At 41.0% G+C, this 27265-nt stretch overlaps 1 long non-coding RNA gene across 1 annotated transcript in view; it reads right to left on the reverse strand.

Moving 5' to 3' along the window:
• Nucleotides 1–27265, reverse strand: part of LOC147732658 (uncharacterized) — a 322497-nt gene that overhangs the window by 142372 nt on the left and 152860 nt on the right. The window contains exon 2 of the long non-coding RNA XR_015308482.1: nt 3924–3990. This is a non-coding gene — a long non-coding RNA (uncharacterized LOC147732658). The remainder of the gene's footprint in view (nt 1–3923; nt 3991–27265) is intronic.

Consider the following 27265-nt stretch of genomic DNA (forward strand, 5'->3'; position numbering starts at 1 on the left):
GGTCTCATGAGATACATAATGATGGTGATACATTTCAAAGGGAGACAGTGGGAAAAATATACGTGGCCAAGAGGGGAGACAACTTGTTCGGGGGGAGGCATCAAAGAGATTTGAGAATTGTTTTGAACCCCAATTCTTCCAATCAGGTCATGATGGTAGCCACCATTGGGGAAGACATTAGCTTGGTGAATGAATTTCCTGAAGTATTCAAGTATCGATTAGGCCTTCCCAAAGGATTAGACACACAAAATTATCTTAGTAAAACAACACTAAGCCAGTGATGGACAGGGCAAGGAAGGTGCCCACTCTTATGATTAGGCCCTCAAAGGAGGAAGTGAACACATTTTTGCAAATGGAGGTCATTGAGGAAATAAAGTCCTCAGAATGGTTGGTCAAGGCAGTTCTTGCCCGAAAGACATAATAAAAGCAAACTGAATAAATCTATAGTGTATGTTTTTATCTGACCTTTTGAGGTGGACGAATATAAATAGGAAGACCCGATAAAAGAGAGTCTCCCGTAACATGCGGATACATTTTTAAAAAAATGTTGACAACCCCGTGAAACGTTTTGGTGGAGGGCCGAACAATCGAAATGTGAGAGACTACAATTGGCTATTTCTCCAATACATATGAGTTTGGAGCATCGAATTTCCGCTGCACGAAGGAACATTTATGCGGCGTGATGACTTCTTGAGGCTTCAATACCCAATTTAGTTTTCTGTTAAAAAAAACTGTGACAGAGAAACCATTTTAATACAAGTTTTAACAGCATTAAGAGAGTGAAAGCGGAGGCCAAATTGTTGGCCACGTTGACAAAGTGATATACTTCGTTTTCCTTGATGGAGGAGTAAATCCTAAAAATGTTGAGTCCTGAAGAAGGTGGTTCTCCATATCTTTGTTTATAACCACCGAAAAGCTTTGACACAATTTGCTTTAAGAATCTAACCTGGAGGAATTCCTTGGATGAGAGTAGCGCTCTCACCAGGTTTCCCTCTTCAATATAAAATAGTTGGATCTATCTAGACAATAGAATACAAACCTGTGTCCGATGGGTTTCATTGTGTAGATTCATACTGATGTTCTTAACTGTATTGATTTACATGTGATTGTATTGTATTGAATTGGATGTGACTAATTACTGTAATGTGTTTTTAATTATTGTCTTGAAAGGGTCTGAATGTCTGCCAACTCTATTGCATAGAGAGCTGCCCCCTTTTTTAACTGTCCATATTGGTTGTTTTAATAAAATTATATATTTGTAAGCGCTACATCTGAATTTGAGGGGTCTGTTGTTTTGCTCTATATTAACTATGGGGGGTCCCAAAAAAAGCCAATGCTCTAGAGGAATGATGGGAAGGTAATGGGAATGAACTAGCTGACTGTTGGAAGAGAAAGCGTAAAAGTGTATGTTCCTACCGATCCAGGGGAATTTAGTGTTTTTCACTGAAAGACAATGGGGCCAAGATCCAGATGTGTGTTGACCATGGAGGCTGTGATCACTCTTAAAAGGGCTACAGTGTTTAGTCTGATGGATTTGTATGCTGCATTAAGGTTCCAGAGCCCTCACTTCTTTTGTCACCCCTTTGTGAGTATATAGATTTAAGAGATTACCATTTGAATTAGCCGCAGCAGCAGCATGCTTCCACAGGCTGATTTAGTTGGTGTTGAAGGGCATCGAGTCCATGATGTATTTCAAAGATAATATCCTGGTGTATGGGAAAGATAGGCAAGAGCATGAGGATGTTTTGAGGCATGTATTGACCAGATTGAAAGACAGAGGCCTTACCTTGAAGAAGGAGAAGTGTAAGTTTGGGGTAGGGTCAGTTGCATACCCCAGTCAATTTGTATCTGGAGAAGGAATAAGTCCTAAAATTGAATTGGCAGATTCCATCATGAAGGCATCATCTCCTTCCAACAAAAACGAATCAAGTAATTTTTTAGCATTTGTAGAGTATTAGTCTAAGTTTGCCAGGAAGTTTGCCAGTGCTGTGCAGCCCATCAGGTTACAACTTAAGAAGTGAGAACCGATTGAGAGGACTGATGAAGCTGAGAGGACTTTCAAGATCATAAAGAATGAAATTGCCTAAATACTAACCCGTGGTCATTTTGATTTTACAAAGAAAACTTTTCTAACAACTGACGTGAGTTTAAAAGAACTAGTTCCAGTAGTGTCCCAGGTGAAGAAAAGGTTATGGCTCTCGCCTTGCGCTCTCTCAAGGGGGCTGAGTAAAGATACTCAGTAATTGAGCATGAGGAGCTAGCCTGCACCTGTTCAATACCTAACTGCAAGTTTTTGTTGTGAGGTCGAGCATTTGTACTTAGGAAGGATCAGAGAACCCTAGTACAGCTATTGGGGTGCAGGAATGTGGACAACACCTACCCACTAATAAAAAGGTGGATAGAAGATTTGATTAAGTTTAATTTTTAAGTCAAGTGTCTTCCAGTGGTTAAGAATGTTCCTTCAGATTGTTTATCAAAGTAGCTTACCAGTAAGCTCGACAGGGAGGAATCTGCGGTGAACTTTGTTATGTGGGTTAAGGAATCGACAATTGGTAAAGTTGAGTGAACTGTGGAGCTGCCAAAGATGAGGTTAGGGAACTGTTAAAACATCTAGTGGTGTCAGGATAGTCACATTTCAGGGATCTTGCAGCAGTAGTGAGGGCACTTTGGAATGTCTGTGAATAGCTATGTATTGAGGATGGAAACTGATGAATCCTCAGGTTGGATTGTAGGACAAAATTGTGACTCTTGCCCATGAGGTACATTTAGGAAAGAATTTGACAGCGGTGATAGTTAGGGAGCGGTACTGGTGGCCGAGATTGCATAACCAGTTGGAAAGTGTGGTGAGAGATTGCATACTTGGCGCGGCAAATTACAAATCTAAGGTAACCAGGAATACACCATTGTCAACAGTAGTTTGTTCCGGAGGAACCCTGGGTTAATTTGTAGCTGGACATTGTTCGTCCTTTTGACCTGTTGCTGCAAGGACACAGGTTTGTCCCAGTGCTAGTTGACTACACATTGAAATTTTGTGTGAGTACCGTGATGAACAGAAGTGTGATGGAATTTTAAAGATATGTGTTTGCTTCAGAAGGAATCCACAAATCCATTGTTACTGACAATGGAGATCAATTGTTCTCTAGTAAGATGAAGGAGTTTTTTGAAGAGCTGGACATTATACACTTACGCACTGTGCTGGACCAAGCTTTCACTTTTCCAGTGTCTGAAGGGAAGACTTGTCGGATCGAAACACAATCCATCCTGGTTTAAGTTTGAGGAGTGGATAAAGGTGGTGGATTCTGTTGTGGTGGAGAGACATCAGGCTGGGTAAGCAGGATTGACCAGTGAGTGCTTATGTGTTTATAAAGAGACATGGGGAAATCTAAATACAAGATCCAAAACACATTGCTTATGTGAAGAAAAACGTGGTTAGATAGTGTGATGGCAGGGTGTGGAGTATGTCCAGGTTGGCATGGTGTGATGGAAGAAGGAGGAATGGTGAGAATTTAAACATACCTGGTGATGAGGACAATGATGGTGCTGAAGTGAATAATTTTAGTCTCTGTTTGAGGAAAGCACCTTCCTACCTGATGGATTATGACTTGAGTCATAAGTGGTAGAGATGTACACCAGAGCTGCATTTTTTTTTCAATCTCAAACCAGTGTTGTATCTATTGCAATCTGGCATTTTATAGAAGTATAGAATGAGTTTTAAAGTGTTTTCCTTATTTGTATTATGTAGAATGGGTTTCAAAGCATACATGTATTTATTTGTATTCTCATTTTCCTCTGTTTTGGTTTTAAATTTCTTTATATTTGGACTTATATTCTCTTGCCCAGTTTTATATATTATTGTGGTGGGTTGATCTTTAATTTCCATAGAAGGGAGCTGTGTTGTGTCTTGCTCTTAGAATATTACTGACCTGGTGTTCAACCAGTGATGCTCCAATGCCATAGTTACTGAGGAATGTTGGGGAAGCCAGTGGGAATCTGTTGGGAGAAGAAGAAAGAATGCTGTCAAACTAGCTGTAAAGCAAGATGAGGTAAGTTCTTTGTTATTTAGAAAACCAAGTGAAGGCAAAACACTTTACATGCATGCAGCTTTGACCTTATTGATCTTAAGAAGAATATACTTATGGAGAATTCTTGAGAGCTAAAAGGATCTGAAGTTCAGAAGAACAATACAAGAAAATGGCGAAGGAGACCATTAGTAGATTAGAGACTAGAGGGTATAGTAGGTCTACCCTAGAAGCAGCCTAGAGCAAGGTTCATAAGATCACGTGGGAAGATGTCTTATTTAAACATATAAAAAAGAAGTAGTATGTAGGCAATAATTGTAGATTTATCACCACTTTTCATATGAGCCATTAGAAGGTAAGATCCATATTGAGAAGACATTGGCATCTTGTCAGGCTTGATTCTATGATAGGAGGTGCCATATCCTTGAGATTACAAATTATGTTTGGAAGAGCTAGGTCCATGGAAGATACATTAGCTAGAAGTGATGATAGAGCTGGAAAGGAAAATCAAACTTAGTTGAAACCAAGGGATGGCTTTGTTAAATCTAACAAACGTAAAGCATGTAAAAACTGAAAAAAACATTAAAGAAATGGTGATCACGGGACAGAACAAACAGAAAATCAAAGTATTTTCCAATTGCAAAAGTGAATATGTGGTATAAATACTAAGTTGTCCTTGCCCCAAGATATATGAGGCCATACTATCTTACAGGTACATAAGAGAATTGTACAACAACTAAGACCCATTATGAATAGTGATACTACATACCCTGTAGCTAGACACGTTCACATGGCACATGAAGGAGAAGAGAGAGGTCTGAAATATAGCATGATTGATCAGATGTCTTAGGATATATGGGGTGGCAACAAGAAGAAACAGTTGAGGATTCTGGAATCTAAAGATATCTTAGCGTTCAATAGTAAACAACTGAGAGGCCTTAACTGCAATGAAGAACTTTATGTTCAGCTATGATTCATTATTCCCCGTTTTCATCATTCTGCAAAGCTATATATATATATATATATATATATATATTCACTGAAAAAAACATAGGTTTCACACCAGTTATAGTTAGGAATTAGCATTTAAAAAACCTATTAAATTCACTGACAAAACCATAGGTTTCACACCAGTTATAGTTAGCTGGAAATTTTACTGACATAAAACCATTGAAATTCCCACGTTATAGTTAGTTGGACTCACTATAACTTGCGTGCCTGCAATGCACTGCTGATGACGTCACATATTACATCACTCATGACATATTCAGTGACATCACTCATGACATCACTGATGACACCATCCAGTGAATGTGTGTCTTTCTGAAAAATAAATTTGTTTTATATGTATTTGTAAAGGTCGATGGAAGAATAAATGTTTAAATAAATGTGTAAATGGATGTTTTTTTAAAAAAATTGGTTGGTTAACTGGCTTAATAAGTGTATCTTAGTGAATACATATATTAGCGAGTATTGTTTAAATATTTAAATGTTTGTATCAGTGTTTCTCTTTGTGTACAAGTGGCTGCAGGGGTTGGTGACTGACTCACTGTTTGTATGTGTTTTGAAGACAGCATATGTGCAGGACTGTATGGGTGGATGAGTGTGTATATGTGTGTGCTAGTGAGTGAATGACTGTCTCACTAGTGTCTTCATTAGGAATGACATATGTTTTAATCTAGTATATGTGAGTATTGATGTATATAAGTGAGTATATGTGAGAGTGAGAGATTGTAGGAGTTCCTGTTTAAATAAGTATGTGTTTCTATAAGTGATTGTTTAAGAGAGTAAGTATGTGTAAGTTTCCTTAGAAGTAAGGTGGTAGTGTGTGTATAAATGTATATGCAAATAAATGGATGTTCAATAGTTTATTTGCATGTGTGAGTATGTGTGTGAGTAACTTTTGGATGACTGCTGATGTGTAACAGGATGTATAGGTGTATCACTACATATGATGAGTGAGTATATATATGAGTGACTATATAGAACTGTTGGTGAATGAGTGGATGTGTATATAGATGGTGGAATTACTGAATTGGTTGTTGTTACTGGTTTGGGTATCTCCATTTTTTTGAAAATGTTTGTTTCTATTTTTGAATATGTGTTTCAAGCGTTACATTACACTGAAATTAGGTCTGTCACTCTGTCACAAGGATGGTGTCATCAGTGATGTCATGAGTGATGTCACTGACCATGTCATGAGTGATGTAATATGTGACGTCATCAGCAGTGCATTGCAGGCGCGCAAGTTATAGTGAGTCCAACTAACTATAACGTGGGAATTTCAATGGTTTTATGTCAGTAACATTTCCAGCTAACTATAACTGGTGTGAAACCTATGGTTTTGTCAGTGAATTTAATAGGTTTTTTAAATGCCAATTCCTAACTATAACTGGTGTGAAACCTATGGTTTTTTCAGTGAATTTCAAAGGTTTTTTAAATGCTAATTCCTAACTATAACTGGTGTGAAACCTATGGTTTTTTCAGTGAATTTCAAAGGTTTTTTTAATGCTAATTCCTAACTATATAAGACCTGAAAGCCCACCAGGAATCTCCAGTATGCGCAAGGGGACTGCATTGCAGAGAGGTGTAATGAAGCCACAACCCTTTTTATACCTCTCTGCAACGCAGCCCCCGTGCATGTTTGAAGAGGGGGGAACTAATTCCCCTTGCATACTGGGGGCCCCTGAGGGCCAATTAGCCCACCTGGAACCTCCAGTATGCGCCAGGGGCTGCATTGCAGAGGTGTAATGAGACTATGCCCCTTGTTACACCTCTCTGCAACGCAGCCCACTGCCGTGTTTGCAGAGGGGGAACTAATTCCCCTTGCATTCTGGGGGTCCCTGGGGTCAACTAGTCCACCAGGAGCCTCCAGTATGCGCGAGGGAGCTGCATTGCAGAGAAGTGTAATGAGGCCACACCCTTGTTACACCTCTCTGCAATGCAGGCCACTGGCGCGTTTGCAGAGGGGGGGACTAATTCCCCTTGCATACTGGGGGTCCCTGGATCATATCTGCCCAAACACCGATATTCCGAACGATTGTAAATGACTTTTCTTGAGAAACATTTGGATTTGGATTATCATGTCCCATACTTTGGAATTTTTGAAAGACTGACTTTGAGGATGCTATAAATTACTCAAGTCTGCCCGAATTGTGTGGGTAAAATTGATACCTAGTCACTTTGAATAAGAATATACTTATGTCTCGTCTAACATTTGGAAGAAATATCTAGTTATATGACAACAGGATACCGACATAACTTGAAGGAAATAAGAACGCCCTGAAGAAGTTCTGTTGTACAGAACGAAACGTTTCGGCTGGCTGTGGTACATAAACTTAAGGAAATAAAAGCATTTGAATATACACCAAGATTCAGCGCTTCAATAAGGACTCTAAGTGATATGATTTGATTGGGCTCATTGTGAAAGTGGTGCTGTGCCAAACTTTGGAATATTCTCCACTACTCTCTACTACTTACTCTCTCCGACTCCACTACTCTCAAATACTCATTCTCTACTACTCATTCTCTACTACTCTACTACTCACTACTACTCTCTCTCTACTACTCACTCCCTACTACTCGCTACTCACTACTCCCTACTACTCACTATCTACTACTCTCTACTACTCACTCTCTACTACTCTCTCTCTACTACTCACACTTTACTACTCACTACTACTCTCTACTACTCACTCTCTACTTTTCACTCTCTACTACTCTCTACTACTCACTCTCTACTACTCTCCCTCTACTACTCACTCTCTACTACTCACTCTCTACTACTCTCTCTCTACTAGTCTCTCTCTACTAGTCTCTACTACTCACTCTACTACTCACTCTCTACTACTCACTACTATTCTCTCTGCTACTCATTCTCTACTACTCTCTACTACTCACTCTCTACTACTCACTCTCTACTACTCTCTACTACTCACTCTTTACTACTCTCTACTACTCACTCTCTACTGCTCTCTACTACTCACTCTACTACTTACTCTGTACTACTCTCTACTACTCACTCTCTACTACTCACTCTCTACTTCTCTCTACTACTCACTCTACTATTCACTCTACTACTCTCTACTACTCACTCTCTGCTACTCTCTCTACTGCTCTCTACCACTCACTACTTACTCACTCTACCACTATTGCTCACTCTCTACTCTCTACCTCTCTACCTCTCTCTTCTTCTCTCTCTACTAATCTCTACCTCTCTACCGCTACCTCTCTACCTCTACACCTCTACCTCTCTACCGCTCTCTACATGCACACATATACACATATATGCATATATATATGCATATGCATTTATATATATATGTATGTGTATGTATAAAAAAACAACAAAACATTTTTTTTTTTAAAAGCTACTTTAAAAACTGTCATTCTTTTTCCCCATGGTATGCTCCCCGGTACGCTCCCCGGTGCGCGTACCGGGCGCTCCCCCCGCGAAAATCAAAAATAAATTCTTTTTTTTTTGCCCGCGGGGCCCTTTTATGGCCCCCACATCAAACCTAGGGGGTCAAGGGGGGTCTACTCTGCCCCCTTATGGTCATTTCCCCCTTTGTTTTGGCCACCTCTCGTGTCTCGATCCTACTGAGACACAAGATGGCGGCCGCTCCGGACTGTTTAGATTGTTTACAGACACCCCAGAGCCAATCAGCTTTCTGCGCGCAAGTCGCGTGGCGCGCCCGGTGCGCGTACCAGTGCGCGTACCGGAGCGCGGCTATAGATATATATATTTTTTTGAACCTCAATTACTCAAAATCCACTGGAGCACATATCTTGAGACATAGCAAAGGCACATCGGGCTACCAGTCCCTACAATTTTACCAAGTTTGGTGGAAATCCATTCAGCCGTTCGGGCTAAAAGTGAAATCGACCGCCCTATGGAAATTAACATGGGGAAAACGCGTTTTGGGACCCCCCTTTTATCTCGGCCCCCGCTTGACGAATACCCCACAAACTTTCAGGGAAGGACCGGAACGCCGTGAGGCCATTTTGAGGAAATTTTCAGGCAGATTCGTGAACCGGCGCCAAAGTTATTCCAAATAGAATTTTGAGATTTAACATTGAAAAAAATCCTAACTATAACTACCTACTGGCGACCGCCAGTAGGTAATATATATATATATATATATATATATATATTACCTACTGGCGGTCGCCAGTAGGTATATATAGTTAGGATATTTTTCCTATGGGATTTCTGAAAATTCTATGTCGAATAACTTTGGCGTTTGTGGACGGAATTGGCTGAAATGTTCAAGAAAATGGCACATTTTGTTTCTGAGCAGCCCCTGAAAATTTGGGGGGGTTTCGTCAAGGGGGGACTGAGAAAAAAGGGGGGTCCCAAAACGTGTTTTTCCAATTCATTTTTCCATTGGGCAGTTGGAATCACTTTTAGCTCAAACGGCTGAATGGATTTACACGAAACTTGGCAAAATTGTAGATATGGTTTGCCCGACGTGCCTTTGCTATGTCTCAATATATGTGCTCCAGTGGATTTTGAGAAATGAACGTTTTAAAAAACAGATATATCTGTGACAGTGCTCCGGTTAGCGCTCCGGTTCGCGTACCTGATGCGTAACGGAACTTCGCGAAGCGAAGCTGATTGGCTCTCTGGTGTCTGTCAACATTCCAAACAGTCCGGACCGGCCGCCATCTTGTCTCTCGGTAGGATCGAGAGACAAGAGGTGGAGAAAAACGAAGGGGGAATTTAATGAAAGGGGGCAAGGTAGACCCCTCCTGACCCCCTAGGAATGATGTGGGGGTTATTAAAGGGTCCCGTGGGGCAAATAAAAAAAAACGATTTTTCGCGGTAGAAGCGCTTCCCGGTATGCGAACCGGGTAGCTCACCGGTAGCGTAACGGGAGTTCGCCATTTTGTGTTTCGGATGAAATAAATCACAAGATGGAGGGAAAACAATGCGGGAAATGGGTATAAGGGGGCACGGGAGACGTATCCTGACCCCCTAGGTTTTCTGAGGGTGGCTGAGGAGGCTCATATATGTCGGGGAAAAAAAAACAAATTGAATTTTTTGCGCGGTTAGCTGCCGGTACGCGAACCGGGTAGCGAACCGGGAAGCGAACATAAGTGAAAATTAGTGAAAAAAGGTACATTCGAAATTTTAAAAGAGTAATTATAGTTAAGGTAGCTCTGAAAAGAGCTTTTGGGTTCTGTGTAAGTTCTAGGTACTTATAAGTAGGTACCAGTACACAGTCTTAAATTTTGTATGAAAACTCTGTTTCCCTCATCTGAGAAGTGCACACCATCTCCTCTGTAGATATCTTGCATGTAGTAACGCAAGTTATTGTTGTAGATGGAGCCCATCCCATGGTCTCTCATGTAAGCAGAAACAGACTTATTTACATGCTTCCTCGCTTTCTCAATTTGTGGACAAATTTGATTGGACCACCTCCATTTCTGTAAAATATATTTTTGCATTAAAATAAGAATACATTTTACAGCTTTTGATACTTGCTATTAAAAAACCATTGAAATTCACTGAAAAAACCATAGGTTATAGACCATATATAGTTAGGAATTAGCATTTACAAAACCTTAAAAATTCACTGAAAAAACCATAGGTTATAGACCATATATAGTTAGGGATTAGCATTTACAAAACCTTATTTTACTCGCACAAAACCATTGAAATTCGCATATATAGTTAGTTGCACTAACTATATATCGCGCACCCGCAATCCACTGCTGATGATGTCACATATTACATCATTCATGACATGGTCAGTGACATCACTGATGACATCACTGATGACATCTCATTTGACATTACTGATCACATCACTGATAATATCATTCATGTGATAATACTATAACCTATGGTTTTTTCAGTAAATATATATATATATATACATACACCATCCAATCCTTCGTCTCTTGGTACGAAAAAAGGCGCTGACACAGTGGGTTTCTTGACAAAGAGAAGTAGTTTTATTCTTACAACGACATGGCTTACGCGTTCCGCCTTGTTCACAACAACTTCACACTAGGTGCTACGTGAATATATACAAGGTTTTGGAGCTTGTTAGTGACGTGCACTGGTTGCTATGGTGAGCCTCCTCCTTGAGACTGTCACGGAAAAGGTACGTTAAATTCATCATAACATCCATTTTCTAACATTCAGTCTTTCTTTTAAATTATGTACATTTAAAAAAAAGCAATTTATGTGACCCATACATGCGTGGTTCATTACACAATTTGAAAACATTGTGTGAAAGATCTTATGTAAACACACATTTTTCAGATGACGCTATTGTTAATGTGTTCTCTACAGTCTGCCTGTTCTCTTCTGGGGAGGCAACAAGTGGTAAACCATATTCGCAACTCATAAAATATGTGCAACAAACGAAATTGTGAGTAACGTGAGAAACCAAACAGTACTGAATTACATTTTAAGCCGTACATGGCAAAGATGGATCATTTACCGTAGACCAATTTAACTTCTTTACACAACGGGTATGCTGCCCCAGTGGGCTTTGAACCGACTATGGACTACTGTCATCCTATCATTTCTATCAAGTGATACATTGTCCCATCTATTAGCTCACCATGCCTGATATTGTATCTCCCAGTACTGTAGCTAATATATTTTATATATGTGAATTCGTAATAGTGTGAATTAACCTATGGGCTCCAAATGGTGATGCTCTAAAATGTGAAAAATTAGGATGCAATCAAGTTATTAGTGCTGTAATTCTTATTTGAGCACCTTTGTTACGAAGTTTCCAGAGGAGTGGGATTGACAGCATCAAAAAAAGTGAAACATTGTTAATGTTGCACATACAGGACCTTGTCTTGTGTTTTGTTACAAGTGTACACTCAGGGCCTCATCTGAATTTAAGCCATTGGGGGTCTTGGTGTCGAGCATGATGATATATCTCGACTCCAACCTTCTGAGTGTTAAGAGTCTGTTGCCCCCTCTTATGTTTTTGTTAACACTGTCGATGACATAGTACAGAAGGTCTTCTATTCCTCCTCCATGAAAAGCATTAATGTGGCGTGCCACTGGGTAGCTTTGGTCATCATTGGCAATTGCTCTCAAGTGTTGCAAAATCCTTACATGCACTGGATGCAATGTGCTGCCAACATAACGCTTTTTATATGTACATTGTAAAACATAGATGGCATGATCTGTTTTACAATTGAAATTCTGTCTTATTTCTAATGGTGTTTTCCTAAGAGGAAGCTGCACTTTGCTGGTGTTTATGCCATATTTACAAGCTTTGCACTTAGTGCACTTAAAGAATCCCTTTTTACTTTGTAGCCAGTTGGTATTGCTAACTTGGCTCGGAATGTTAGATACCAATTCCTGCTTCATCGACTTGGCCCTTCTGTATGTTATTTGCGGCAATTTGGCACATGATGTTCCTATTGTGGGGTCACTACGTACTACGGGCCAGTGCCTGTACAAAATTCTCCGTACTTGTGTATGATAGGCATTGTACCCTGTAATGATTTGTGGTGTCTCGATTTGTTTGATAGAAGTTGTTGGTGTAGTGTTTTTGAATAGAAGACTAATTCTACTCTTGTTCATGCTCATACAGGTACATGCATCAAACTCGGCATTTGCGATTCCTTTATTGCGATTTTTAAGGAATCGCAATTAAGGAATTGCAAATGCCTATGCATCAAGAAATCGCTAAATAAATTGCGTTTTCTTAGAATTCCTTAATTGCGATTAGCATTTTGCGAATCGCAAGTAAAGAATCCCTTCCCATTCATTCCTATGGGCCTAGAGGCCCATAGGAATGAATGGGAAGACAATCTCAATTTGCGATTCGCAATTAGCTAATCGCAAATTGAGATTGCGATTTCAAGGGTGCAGGGGTGTCCAAAGGACACCCTGTTGCACCCCTGAAATCAAACAAAGCACATATGTTGTGTACACACATGCCCTAAGGGCATGTGTGTGCACAACATGAAAGTTAAAAAAATGCAAAAAATTGCATTTTTGTAACATTTCGCAAAATTACCATGAGGTCCAACCTCATGGTAATTTTTTCTCTCTAATTGCGAATTCGCAATTTTTTTTAGTTTCATGCATTGCTTTTGAGGAATCGCAAATTTGCGATTCCTTAAAAGCAATCGCACTTGAAAAAATCGCTAAAATAGCGATTTATTCACTTTTAAGTTGATGCATCCCAAATAGTGAATTGGGAATCGCAAACGGCCGATTTTTGCGATTCGCACCGTTTGCGATTCCCAAATCGCTTGATGCATGTGCCTGTTAGTCTCTGCAATTTCAAGAGTCTTCTCAGGGTAACCTCTAGCGCGCAATCTTTTGAATAGCTGTTGTTTAGATGTCTCAAAACTATCTTGTGTACTACAGGTGTGCTTCATTCTGAGGCATTCGGCATAGGGGATGCTGGAAATCAGGCTTGGAGGGTGAAAACTCCCGGCATGCAGAATAGTATTGCCGGAAGTGGGTTTTCGATGTGTCCTCGTTTGGATTTTGTCATTGGAAACAAATAGTTCCAAGTCTAAGAACACAATTGAGGTTTTGCTGGTAGTACATGTGAACTTCAAGTATTTTCATTTAGTTTTTCAGCAAATTCTACTGCACTCGCCTCACTGCCCTTCCATAATAAAAAAATGTCGTCTATGTAACGACTGTATTGCACCACATTTGTTGACATCTGTGTGCTAAAATCTGCCATGAGTACGTGCTCCTCCCACCAGCCCATTTGCAAATTAGCATAACTCGGGGCGAAGCAAGTACCCATGGCAGTCTCCTGTATTTGCCTATAGAGAAGTTATATATATGAATATTGGCCTGTTATTTTGCAAAAACTGCATACACTGACTGTAGAACATACGCATTGTTTTGTGTTTTGGTTTTAATTTCATGGTTATCGATCCTTGAGATATGTTTTTATTCTTGGGTCTTACTACAAATGACCCAGGGAGATTCCCTGTTGATTCTCGATATATGGAGAACAAAAGAGCTAATTTATCTCATGTAATGTCCACTTGGGTGCAATTTTGATTACAAACATTACTAGTGATGTGTTTGGTTTTTTTCAACTAAGAAAAATATCATCATAAGTAAATTGGGAGTCAAGATGCATGTGCCCACTGGGGGTGTATAGAATATTATGTATCAGCTATGCCACAACTAATGTGTATCTGTTTACTCTGATGAAATGTTCATCAGACACACATCACCATGAGTATATAATACAAACTGTTTGAGATTGTATATAATTCTTGACAAGATTTATTATTCTTCATTCTGTGTGCAAAACATAGTGACAGTGGTAGTATGTTTTTTATCTTCATTTCTCAAATCTGTTCACATGATTATAAAAAAGCAACACAAGATGGTGTTTAACATCTTGACAAAGGCTGTTGTACAGCTTAAATGTGTAGTTGCATACCATTACTCATTTGCTTCAATAAAGTACCCTTCATAACCAAACTAGAGCACCAAATTTAACTTAGTGGTGGAGCAAGAGGAGAATTTAGGCATCAGGAGAAAAGACGACACCCCCGGCAGTTAGGGTGCACAGGGATTACAACTGAACATTGTTTGGAGATATATATACACACCCACATATATACATATATATAAATATATATATATATATATATATATATATATATATATATATATATATATATATATTCAAATCCAATCTTTGAAATGCTCAAAGTAATCACGGACATCAATGGATATCGGTGCAGAAAGGTTTATTTTCAGCTGCCAAGCAACGTGTTTCAGCTTTACGCCTTGATCACGCTTAGTGACCAGCGTTTTTTTTTCACACTTTTTATGTTTTTTTACTTTTCTCAATAAAGTGTAAACATAAACAACAGACAGTGTAGACATAGTGACACCACAGTAAATAAGGCGGCCATCTTAACAATGTGCGCAAAACACAGTACTGGTATGGTGTTAAACCTGAACAATCATTAGTATAGGGGAGGAGCCAAGCTAGCGACCGAGATGGCCGCATAGACGCTCGTCTCCGTGAGCTCTCTCACCCCGCGCATACATCCTGGCAACTATCCTGAGCCGTAACGGCATATTTAAGTAGGCAAAGGAAAACTTTCACTGACCGTCTGCTCCTGAGGCTTCTACGAGCGGCAGACCCGAAGAAATGTCCCCAGCTGTTTTGCGGCCCTCACGGAGCTGGGACCGGGGTGTCGAGTGAGAAGAACAGCCGGCCGCGACTGTGACAACAGCGGCCATTGGTGGAGGTGAGGAGTCGGCCGGAGGGCGCCAGAGGTTTGATGGGCCGATGGCGACAGTGACGACCCAGTCCATCGAGCGGAGTGCCTCATGGGGATGCGTGGCAAAGCAGGATCGAGGGGAGTTCATGATATTTGGCCCCCTTTCCAGTGTTGTGTCCGGGCATAACCAAGGACTTCCCCCGGAATCGGAGGGCGGCTCCCGGGGAGCGGCAGATATTTTGTTTAGCCCCTTGGTGGCTCTTCTTTGGGAAGTTTGCCTTGACTTTCTGGGTCCTCGCTGTGACTCCTGTTGCGCCCTGGTGTGGGGCCCGGTCCCGAGGTGAGGTGAGGAAGGAAGAGGCCGGATCAGCTAAGATGGCGGCTGGCACCCTCTTACGCAGACCACATCCGAATAGAAAAGCTGCCGTGCGGGAGGGTTCAGGGGTCTGGCGGCACGAGAAAGAGCCCACTTCCAAAGATATATTGGCTGCTCTAACGACCCTGCATGCGACCCTGATCCGTAACGCCCGGGACCTGGGAAGAAGGATGGCCGCCATTGTTGTCCCGCCGTTCCACACGGGCACAGTTCGATCTCAAGGAAGTGCCGAAGTGCCCGCCTCTATGTCAGTGAAGAGTGCTCCAGCTACGCCTAGGTTCGTGGAGACGCTGGAAGACCCGGCTCATGAGATCGCCTTGGACAGATCTGTAGTACATGTGAGTGACTCGTCGGGGCACATATCTAATCAGCGGCTGGGGAAACAACGCCGATCTATGTCTTGGGCTGCCCCGGCGACGTCTCAGCGCTCGCCGGATGGTGTGACTCTCTCTCCTTGGATGGTGAGACTGTGTTCGGACTTGAGGATGTTTTCGGGGTCGATACCGACACAGACGGATTTCCGCCATACATATTCAGCTGGGTTTTGGTTGCTGAAGTCCCATGGAGTAATAACACGGCCCGGTCCGCCCGGATCGCTTGCACCCTCCACGCCGCTCTGTATGCCGATTGATAAGTGGGCGTTTGTTGGTACTACTGATAGAAAAGGCCAGGGGTGATACCGTCTAGGATCCAGTGGACTTATTGATGGCTGACGGTGATTTGGGGGACACTCGGCGGGGATTTTATTGACGGTGCTATCGGTGATGAATGTTTTCCATGACTATTCTGATCTTGCTTTTAGGATGTTTACCGGGCGCGGGGATGGGGGGGGGCGGGAGGCAAGATCGAGGGCCCTTCTCCACTTTTTTCTTCTTTTCTTCTTTCTCCTCTTTTTCTATATTTCGGGTCTCTTATTTAGGGCGACAGGCACGCTGCTAGGGGGTTAGGCCGTGGCCTTCTGCAGGGGTGCAGGGTGGGGGGTAGGGGGATGGGGTTTGGTAATTTGTCCGTTATTTGTTTCTATGGCGCTTTTGTCTTTCTTCCTTTTTGGTGTCGTCGTTTTTCATGTTTCCTACAGTATGTTTCGTTTTGAGGGGTGGGGTGCAGCTTTGCTACGAATCGGGTTTGTGTTCACATTTATCCTGACTCGTATACCTTACCCCCAATACTTCAATTGTATTTGCACTATTTGCGGATTTCCTGATTCATGCTTGTTATTGTAGGACCATGTATGACCGTATGGCATTGATTCTTAGTTTTTTCTTTATTGTAAAATGAACCTTCATGAATCCTGAATTGCGGCCAGTACCCTTTAATACAAGTCATATCCTGGACACTTGTTAGACCCCGGTTTTCGGGCTGCTATATTTTCTCACATTGATTTGCTGTACTTACGACTTGACTAGCGGCCGGCCGGGGTGGTTGTAGGCCCATGCTTGTATTTGCTTGAAGTAATAATAAAGGTTCCCCAAAAATAAAAAATAAAAAATAATCATTAGTATAATACATCATCCAGTTTGTTGAATTTGTAACATTTCTTACAGTGTTTAAGTACAATTTAGCCCAAGTGGGCATACCAACTTGGTGACCATTCTACATAGTTCATCCGTATGATTAGTGGTTATTGATATAAATTTACATATTATGCTTCATAGCCAATGGAATAGATACAAATTACGCCCAAGTGGACTTTTTGCCCAGATTAATTACACAATTAATCTATAATATCTGAATCAGTATGCATAAACAAAGCAAAGTCCATGATTTATAAACTGATAAGGATTTGCGCCTCCATAAATTTGAGTCAGTGATTTACATGTATCCCTTGTGAATAAGTGCGAACAAAACACCTAAAAGTGAAAGAGATTAAACTACGTTAAAAACAAGATTATACAGAATATTCCACAGCCAAAACAGTTCAATGCACCTTGTTACTTTTGCAAATGTACAGACAATTCTTCATTTGAATTTAACCCCAAAGGTGACATAGTCTCCAGATCTATGAAGTACCTTGACTCTAATTTCCGTAGGGTCAGTAATCTATTTCCTCCTCAAACATGTTCTCGTACTGAGTCAATTACCACCATCTTCAACAATTTTTCATTTTGCATGTGAATGTCAAAGAAATGTCAGGCAACAGGATATTATCTGTTATTGTGTCGAATGGCTCTGATATGCTCAAGTACCCTTTTTTTGCCCGATGTATGGTACTCCCTATATATGCCTTATTACAAGGACATATAAGTGCAAACACACAATACATCGTATTGCATGTTAATGTCTTCCTGATTACTAGATCTCTCTTGCTACTACTGATGTTGAGACTCACACAATCTGAACTATTGCTGCAGGCCTTAAAATTCCAGCAGCAACGAAACCCCGCTTTACCCCTTAGTCTAGACTTGTCAGAGTCAGATACCAGGTTGGTGCTTAAATCATCTCTTAATGATCCACTCTTCTGGAAAGTCACTTGTGCACCATTACTGAAATGTTTTCTAAGATGAGGATCAGTGAGTAATATGTACCAATGTTTCTTCAGAGTAGATCTAACATCATGGGCTTGCCCCGAGTAGGTTGTGATGAATCTTAGTGTATTTTGTTCTTATACCTTAAATTCCGGATGTAACAACTGAGCACGTGTTACTTTCTCCACCTTTTTGCATGCTGCCACTATAGATTTCTTTCCATATCGTCGTTCCTCAAATCTTTGCATCATAGTTTCCTTTTTACTTTGGTAGCCTTCTTCCGAACTGCAATTTCGCTTGGCACGTAATAACTCGTCAAATGGAATGCTATGCACTAGACTCTTCGGGTGAGAGCTTGATGCATTGAAAAGAGTATTTCCTGCTGTCTTTTTTCGAAATACCTTTGTATGCATCATATTTTATTTGATTTCCACTACAATATCTAAGAATTCAATCTCAGTTTTGCTTATATTTTCTGTGAATTTCAGATTGCACACATTTTCATTCACACTAGTTATAAAAGCTTTGGCACAGTCAACATCTCCGTTCCAAATAAAAAAGATATCATCTATAAAGCGCAGCCACAGTACACACTGATCGTATTCTGCCATTTGAGCGACCACCTGCTCCCCTCACCAGCCCATGACCAAATTGGCATAGCTGGGGGCGAAGCAGGTGCCCACGGCTGTGCCCTGTGACTTGCAATAGAGGACATCGTTGAATAAAAAATAGTTGTTGGTTAAGCAAAATGTTATCATAGTGAGAAGCATCTCCAAAGTGCCTCAATCGTGAGATTGATCGGGATCTTAGATAGTGTCTTATAGCTTGTAACCCAAAATGATGTTCAATAGACGTATATAAACTACACACATCTAATGTTACCAGTGTGTAGTTAGATTCCCAGTGTATGCCGTCTATGATGGTTAGAAAGTGGGTAGTGTCTCTCAGATATGATGGTAAATCGACCACATAGGGTCTAAAATAGTGGTGGATAAACCGCAAAGTATTCTCAAGTAAAGAGCCCATTGATGATACAATGGGTCTCCCTGGTGGATTTGTGGGGTTTTGTGAAGTTTTGGCAACAAGTACAGAATAGGGAGTTTAGGAAAGGAACATTTCAAATAATTGTACACGTCCCACTCCACTAAACCTTGGTCTCTCCACATGATCAATAAATCCCCATATTCCTTGTTGGGTCTAATTACTGAGTTTTTGTCCGAGATGTGGTAACGTGTCATCTGATAACTGTCTCAAGCCCTCATTTAGATACATTCTTTTATCTAACACCACCACGTTTCCACCCTTATCTGAGTTACAGATTACGATGGTGGGATCAGCTTTTAATCCTTCTAGGGCCAACAACTGTTCATATGATAGATTCTTTTTATCATAAGGTGTTTTTTGAACTGTATCTTCTTGAGGTCATTCAACACCTCTCTCTCAAATACATCGATAGCATCAAAATCAATTTGTGGCAAAAACACTGACTTAGGTTTAAAACCACTTCCCAGATTAACATTATCATCAATCCCATACTGGTGCAAATCAGACATCAACATATTTTCATCAGTTAATTTCTCAGTTTGTAAGGTTAAAACATTCAATAATTCAACATCATCCCTATTTAGGTTACTGATTGCCAACCCATGTTCATATACACACACATACATATACATCTCTTTCTATATTGAATAAATTTGTTGTGTTCAAACCTACCTGCTTAGTCCGTCTTCAGTACCAGTGAACAAGAGCAGCCCATTGCTCAAAACGCGTATGGCCACATGAGGATCTCGGGTCGTGCTGTCACCGTTGCCAACTGTGGCGGTTTGTGTTGTCAACCTTCCATGTGTGGCGACTCCGAGGGGGCAACCTTTTGGTATATGATTTATGGCGGATAGTCTGGCTGCGGAGTTGCCTCGCCGCTGCTAGTGGATCCCCAGTGTTTATAACCACGGACACTGCCGGGAATGGAGTGGCCTGAGCTACAGGTACATATTGGGGCTATGGCAGCAAGGTTGACCGGACTTTTCACCCGACAGGGAATGTTATTGTGGAGCTGGGGGCGTGCTGTCACCGTTACCACCTGTGGCGGATTGTGTTGTCAACCTTCCATGTGCCGCGACTCCGAAAGGGGAACCTTTTGGTATATGATTTATGGCAGCTAGTCTGGCCGTGGAGTTGCCCCGCCGCTGCTAGCTGACCCCTAGTGTTTGTAACCACTGACACTGCCCGCAATGGTGGTTTGTGTTGTCAACCTTGCATGTGCGGCGACTCCGAGACGGCAACCTTTTGGTATAGGGTATGTAAATATATATATATATATATATATATATATATATATATATATATATATATATATATATATATATATATATATATATATATATATATATATATATCCTTGCAGGCATAGAGTGATGCTATGAAGAGCTGTAATGACAGCGAAACATGTGTCAGGGGTTTCTTTTATTTTATTCATTTCAGGTTGGCTTGTAAGGTATTTTACCAATCCAAAGCTGTAATATTGTGCCTGGAGTGGTAAATGGATTTGTTATTTTACAGCTTGGCGTGGATAGCACTGTGCTAATCCTATGCTTAAAAACTTTGCTGTACAAATGGCAAAAGACTTTGTCCATTTCTATCTCAGCATGGATAGCACTGTGCTAACAAAGAGGGGAATCAACAAGCTTAGCCTTATATAATTTGCATGGAGTCCATCAACAATTTAACAAGATAAGAGATCATGATATCAGACACCGATTCCTTGAACCAGACAAATTTTGACACTGCTAACATCCCGATAGTACCTCGGCTGTCTTCCTCCCCACGGCTGTTTCAATCAGTATTAAGCCAAGACTCCGAGGGAGAGGGGGAGGAGGAAGAGAAAGAAAATGAAAATCAGACCGATTTACACCCGGCGAGGGAAGCTGCTGAAGCTGGTCTCAATGAAAAAGACAGTCTAGAGAACGTAAATCTGGCCTATACTGTGATATCAGGCCTACCCATGAATAGTCTAGAGGTGACGGGTACCTCAAGCTCATCAATGCTTGAGGGTATGTTGATGCTCCAGAAAACTCTACAAGGAATCCTAGAGGTTTCAGTGGTAAATAACGAAATTCTAAAAACCCATAGCAAGCAGTTTAATAACATAATTGGGGAATTGATGCAGATTAAAGTCCAAATGCCTTCCCTTGTAAGACCTGTAGAGAACGAAGCTAACGAGGTGGGAGAAACATCAAGGACAAATACACAAAATGAGGAGGAGCCCAATGTATATATTTCCCGCTGTCCCATGATCGTAAGGATATATGGCGAAAGTAGGCGTTGCCTGAAGAGGAGAATAGGGAAAAAGGTCCAACGGGTTAGACCGGCTGTAGAAAAGGTGATCAGGAAACAGGCACCCTATGACCTAAGGCCCAGGGACAAGGCAGGAAGAGTAGAATTGGATAATGTAACCCCAGTAGACACTAAGGCAAGCACCCCAGGTCCCCAGAAAAAAATCAGGTTGGGTCCAAGGTAAATGTGTGACTAAGAACGCAAAGGCCGCTAAGAGGATGCCAAGGGGGAGGAGAGAGGCTTCAGAACCTATACGGGAAATAGAAATGTCCACCGAGGCAGGGCCCAGTAATCTATCCCCGGTAAATAATTGGATGAAGGGTGAGAGAGTAGTAAGCAACCTGAAGATGGAATAAAGGCCCAGAGGAAAGTCATAAGTCTCTACAGGCACCCAAGATTGTGGACACCTGGCTATACCTAGAACCAATGAGTCAGGGATATGGGGGGAAAAGGGGTAAGAAATTAAAACCCCTAAACCGCTCGCAGTTACTATTCTCATTTGCTAAATGCCCCAGCCTAAAATATGTCAGTTCTGAGGATTTAAAAGAAGTGGGGTTTTTGGTTAATGCTAAAGGTGAGGAAATAACAAAGGTCCTTCTCCACTCAGCTTTGATAAAAGTCGCAGTGGAAAAAAGCAGAAGCAGAGATGTTAAGAGAAGGAATTAGACTAGTAAAGAGAGAGGATCTGAATATGGTTAACCAAGGGCACAAAATTCTTAGAAACCATGCAGGGCTGGGAGAACGGCAAATAAAAATTATTTCATCAGGATGGAGTAATAAGGAAGGCCTGGCAATTACAATTGTTCCTAAAAAGCTGGGGTGGTGGGATGAAGATGTCTTGGATGGGAACAGGTATAGAGAGCTGGCTTACTTAGACCAGGAGGAGGAGGAGGAGGGGAATTTAAGTAACATCGATTAGGAAACTGGGTCGTCGCACAGCCTGCGTATCTTGTCTTGGAATATTAATGGCTACAAAAGAATATGGCCTCAAGAGATTTTCAGAAATCTCCTCGGAAAGACCGATATCTTGTGCCTACAGGAGGCATGGCTGTGCGACGAATCCCTTGTTACGGAAGGTTTTACCAGTCACATAAAACCTGCAAGAAAGAATAAAAAGGGTAGGGCGTCAGGTGGTCAGATGACGCTGGTCTCCACAAGGATAGTGAGAGACATCTTCCATCTCGACTTAACATGTATCTGGGCACTAGGGAGCAGAGTGTTGATCCTAAATAACAACATAAGGGGTGAAGGTTTTTGTATTATCAACGTGTACATACAGAAAGGCGAAAAACATGAGTATAAAGCAGAGTTGGATCGCTTAAAAAAGGATTTAGAGAATTTACAAGAACTCTACCCAGGAGATGTGATTTTAATTTTGGGGTATTTTAATCATAGATTGAATCCCCTAAAAACAGATGCCTGGAATAGTGATATACTAAAAGTGTATAATATAGAGCCTGCAATGTTCATCAATACCGAGCTCTCAAATCAGGATGTGGAGCTTGGACGGCTGTTGGGGGCTATGGGTCTGGTTTGTGTGAACGGTAGGAAAGAAGGAGATCGGCCCGCTAAGCGGACATTTAAAATAGGACAGCAATTGTGCCTGATTGATTATGTTTTTATTCAGGCCTGGTGCTTCCACTCAATTCTACATTTTGAAATTCTTCAAGTAGAGGGCAGCGATCATTTCCCATTATTGTTAGAAATGTTGGTAAATAAGGCTCCGCCAAGACAGAAGGTGTTGAACGTCGAGGTCGAATATCCGAAGCGACTTACAACTCGGATAAGTGAAGAACATCTAAACAAACTGAAGGACTTTCAGTTAGTAGCTGACTTAGAAAACCTAGTAATGGGGGAAGAGCTATCCTGGTATGAGGAAATGATAAGACAACTTGTAGAATGCCTTAGAATAAACATTAAACGGGGGAAGCATAGTTTGATAACGAAACTTCCATTACATGCTACTAATAACCCATGGTTTGATGCAGATTGCCGCAAAGCAAAGGCTGCTATTAGAAAGAGTGAAAGAAGCCTTAGGCGCAGTTACAATGAATTAGAACATCAAACCCTTAAGAAACAAAGGATAAAATATAAGGCATCAATTAGAGACAAAAAAAGATCATTGAAAGAAAATTGCTGGAAGAGTCTATTAGTGGCAATTGAAGAAAAAATGTCAAAGGCTTCTGGAAATTGATACAGGAATGTACAGGGAAAATATCAGGGTCCATGCAATGTTCTGCTCCAGAGGACAAGTGGGTAATTTACCTTGAGGAGATCTATGGCAATTGGCCAAGGAGGGAGGCAATACAACCATCTAGTTGGCCAGGAGTGAGGGAAGAAGTAATGGAGCAGTTCTCCCTAGGTCACATCAAAATCGTGATAGCGACCTTAAATTTAACACGAGCTGCTGGCCCAGACAATTTACCCGCCATTATTATAAAAACAAATATAGATTGGTGGGCCAATTTGTTTGCAAAGACGTTCTTAAGTATACTAAAAACAGGAACATTACCAGATAGCTGGAAAGGGGCTATCATTAGACCCATACACAAAAAAGGTGATGTAAACTCCCCCAAAAACTACCGCCTGATAAATCTCTTGGACATTGGGGAAAAAGTGTTCTCTAAAATTATTTTGGGGTTGCTAAAAGATTGGGCTGAAGAAAATGGTATAGTACCTCCTGAACAGGGGGGTTTTAAAGAAGGTCATTCAACTGTGGATCATTGCTTTGCCCTCTGGGCGGTAGCGCGGAAGTCCATAGAGCAAAGGGGTAACCTGTTTTGCTGCTTTGTGGACTTCCGCGCAGCATTTGATCTTGTAAGCAGGGAGCAACTATGGTCTACCTTGAAAGGCTATAAATTATATGCAGACCTGTTAGCCCTTATCCAGGCCTTGCATACAGACAACTGGGCCCAGGTAGTCCTGGATGTGGAGGGTGGATTATCTGGTAGGATCCAGATTGGAAATGGCCTTAGGCAGGGGTGCGTATTAGCCCCGTTGCTCTTTTCTTTGCTTATAGCGGACCTACCCCAGATCCTAAAAGAGGTTAGAGGGGCGAGTCCAAAGTTAGGGGGTAACCATATATCATGTCTGCTTTATGCAGACGATCTGGTGATCATGGACCAGACGGAGATAGGTTTGCAGAGGAAACTAGATATGTTCCATAAATACTGCCTAAATAAAAAATTGGTAGTAAATATGGAAAAGACTAAAATCCTATGTTTCGGCAAAAGTAAGACCCGGTTCCCTTGGTATTTGGGTACGGAACTTCTTGAGAGAGTATCGGAATATAGATATTTGGGTGTATGGTTTACGAGTAACCTGAATTGGACCACCCATCTGGAGGCTTTAAAAATTAGGGCAGCAGCTTCTATAAAGGGCTTAAAAAGGTTTAATAGCTTTTACGGAGATTTGTCAGACGGGCCGGTTATTAAGGCCTATCTGGCAATGGTCCCCGCGCAATTCCTATATGGATCAGAGGTTCTCCTCCTCAGTGGGAAAAAAGGTTGGGATAAAGAGGAGGGTATGATCCTGAAAAGCTTATTCTCGTTACCTAAATCAGCTATGGTACAGGCAGCAAGATTGGAGATGGGAGTCACTTCCTGGGCAATTACAACCAGGATGGCACTAATACGGTTTTGGCAGCGTCTGGAGATAGGGGAGGCGCCCAGAAAAATATCACTGTGGTGTAGAGAGGAAATTACCTCCAGTGAGTTATCATGGGCTAAAGAAGTCAGACTCTCATTAAAGGAAGCTTATGGGAAGTTAGGAATAGAACTAGATGCCCAGTTAGGACACACCAATATAGGCAAAAAAGAACTACGGTCGTTGGGAGCGGATGTGTCCCGTACTTGTGATCACGAGTACCTTCGGCAAAAAATATCAGTGTCCCATATGATCCAAGTATGGAATTCAGAAGATCATCCTTACCCGTACTTGGATAGGCTACCGAATCAGAAATTAAGAAGAGAGGTTTTAAAACTGAGAATGGGTGTAAACCCCTGTTATGTAAATACCAGGGTTAAAAACCTCATGATTAATAGTAATGGTAATTGCACATGTACATTAGGCTCCACCTGTGACATTACTCATGTTTTATTAGACTGCAGGAGGACCCTTGATATACGTAAGGAGATTTTAGGCCCGTTATTCAAAAATTACAGGATTACGAATAGGAAGCAGGCTGCAGAGCTCCTGGTGGGGATGGGAAACCTGGATATAGCCTGCGCCTTGGGGAAATACATGATTCGAGTTAGGGAGCTCCTCCAGAATACAGAGTTATAGGCATATGTTATCGAGACTGTACTCTAATGTATGTATTATGTTTGGAAGGTCTAGTCAGATATGTTTTCTCATGTGTTTTTAACATCTCAGGAGGATACTGTTAGAAATAATGTTGCCAGGGTTATCCTCCGGGAAATGACTGAATTGCAATTTTATAAATTTTAACTCGTGTTTTTATAAAGTTTATAAATGTATAGTGTATACTTTTATGGTTGTAATAACTCAAATAAAGTTTTAATGACTGACAACAAGATAATAGAATTTGTTTGTGATAAAGACATAGGAAATTGTCCTGTTATATTTGCTAGCCAAACTTGTCTCCAACCCCCCAGAGAGAAATCTGTAGAAAGATCTATTTTCCAGCAACTACTAAGAAAATTTAAGATAGGTTCACAGGTACTCCTGTTCGGAAGAGGATTACCTTGAAGATCCCACTGCTCATCCATAAAGCATTCCATGGGACAGGCCCTTAAGAGCGAGAATCGTGTTTTACACCCCCCTCAGAAATTTGCGCTCAGCTAATCTTTGCTTGGCCAAAATCGGTCTCAGATGGGTACCCATGGGTCAAGGGAATCTGGTTTATTAGATAATGAGGAATAAAATGTAAGGAATTCTTCAACAATTTCAGGAGCAGAGAAAGCAATCATACTAATATCTCTATGAATAACATGAATTTGAGTTCTATCTTTTTTAAGGCGAAAATGTTTAGCTAGCATTTCCAGACTACTAGCATTAAAAGAAAACTTGGCGTTTTGATTGTAAAGTTCTTGTCCACTCTTTGACTTATTATTGAATTATATTCATATCGAAGTTTTTCTTGAGCATAGTTTAAAAAAGTGATATTGTCATTGAGATAAAAAAAAGTTCAAATTTAGCAATTTGTTTCTCCAAATCTAATAGTTTTGCATTGAATGCCTTATCTTTGTGGGCCTTCATAGAAATTGTTACCCCTTGTATGTTTGTTTTAAAAACATCCCATTTTATAATTTGAGATGTTACACCATCAGGGTTGAGAGAAAAATTATGTTTGGTAGCAAATAGTATGATGTATTTATTAACATCTTGAAGAACAGTATTAACATTCATGCGCCATCCAGAATGAGTAATAGAAGATTTATTGAGTTGCAAACATAGTGAAATCATTGCATGATTGGAAATTTCAATATTTACAATTGAAGGTTGAGTTACAGATTTAGCACATCTCTGGATGCTAATAAATAATCTGAATGTAAATGAGACTTATGAGGGATGGGGAGAAAAAGGGAAAGTCTTTAGGGGTTGGGAAATATAATATCCAAATGTCAATAAGTTTTGCATTTTTAACCACTTCCCGCGGCGCAAATTCCACTGAGGTGCGGCGGTTTGATTAAGTGGGAGAGGCTGCGTCAGCCAACGGACATGCGCAGCCCTACTGAGGTAGTGCTTGCGACGGCCGTTCGCCGACAGGTGCAACAAAGAGGTTAAACTGAGTATTAAGTTAGTAAAAAGCTTTTGGAGGTGTAAATGTAGTAGAGGAAAGTCTAACTTAAAGGGGATCACATATCAAATTAAAAATCTAAACCAACAATAAGAGGAACATTTAC

This window comes from Lissotriton vulgaris, chromosome 2_1 (genome assembly GCF_964263255.1).
Source record: "Lissotriton vulgaris chromosome 2_1, aLisVul1.2, whole genome shotgun sequence".
In the NCBI taxonomy this organism is placed as follows: Eukaryota; Metazoa; Chordata; class Amphibia; order Caudata; family Salamandridae; genus Lissotriton; species Lissotriton vulgaris.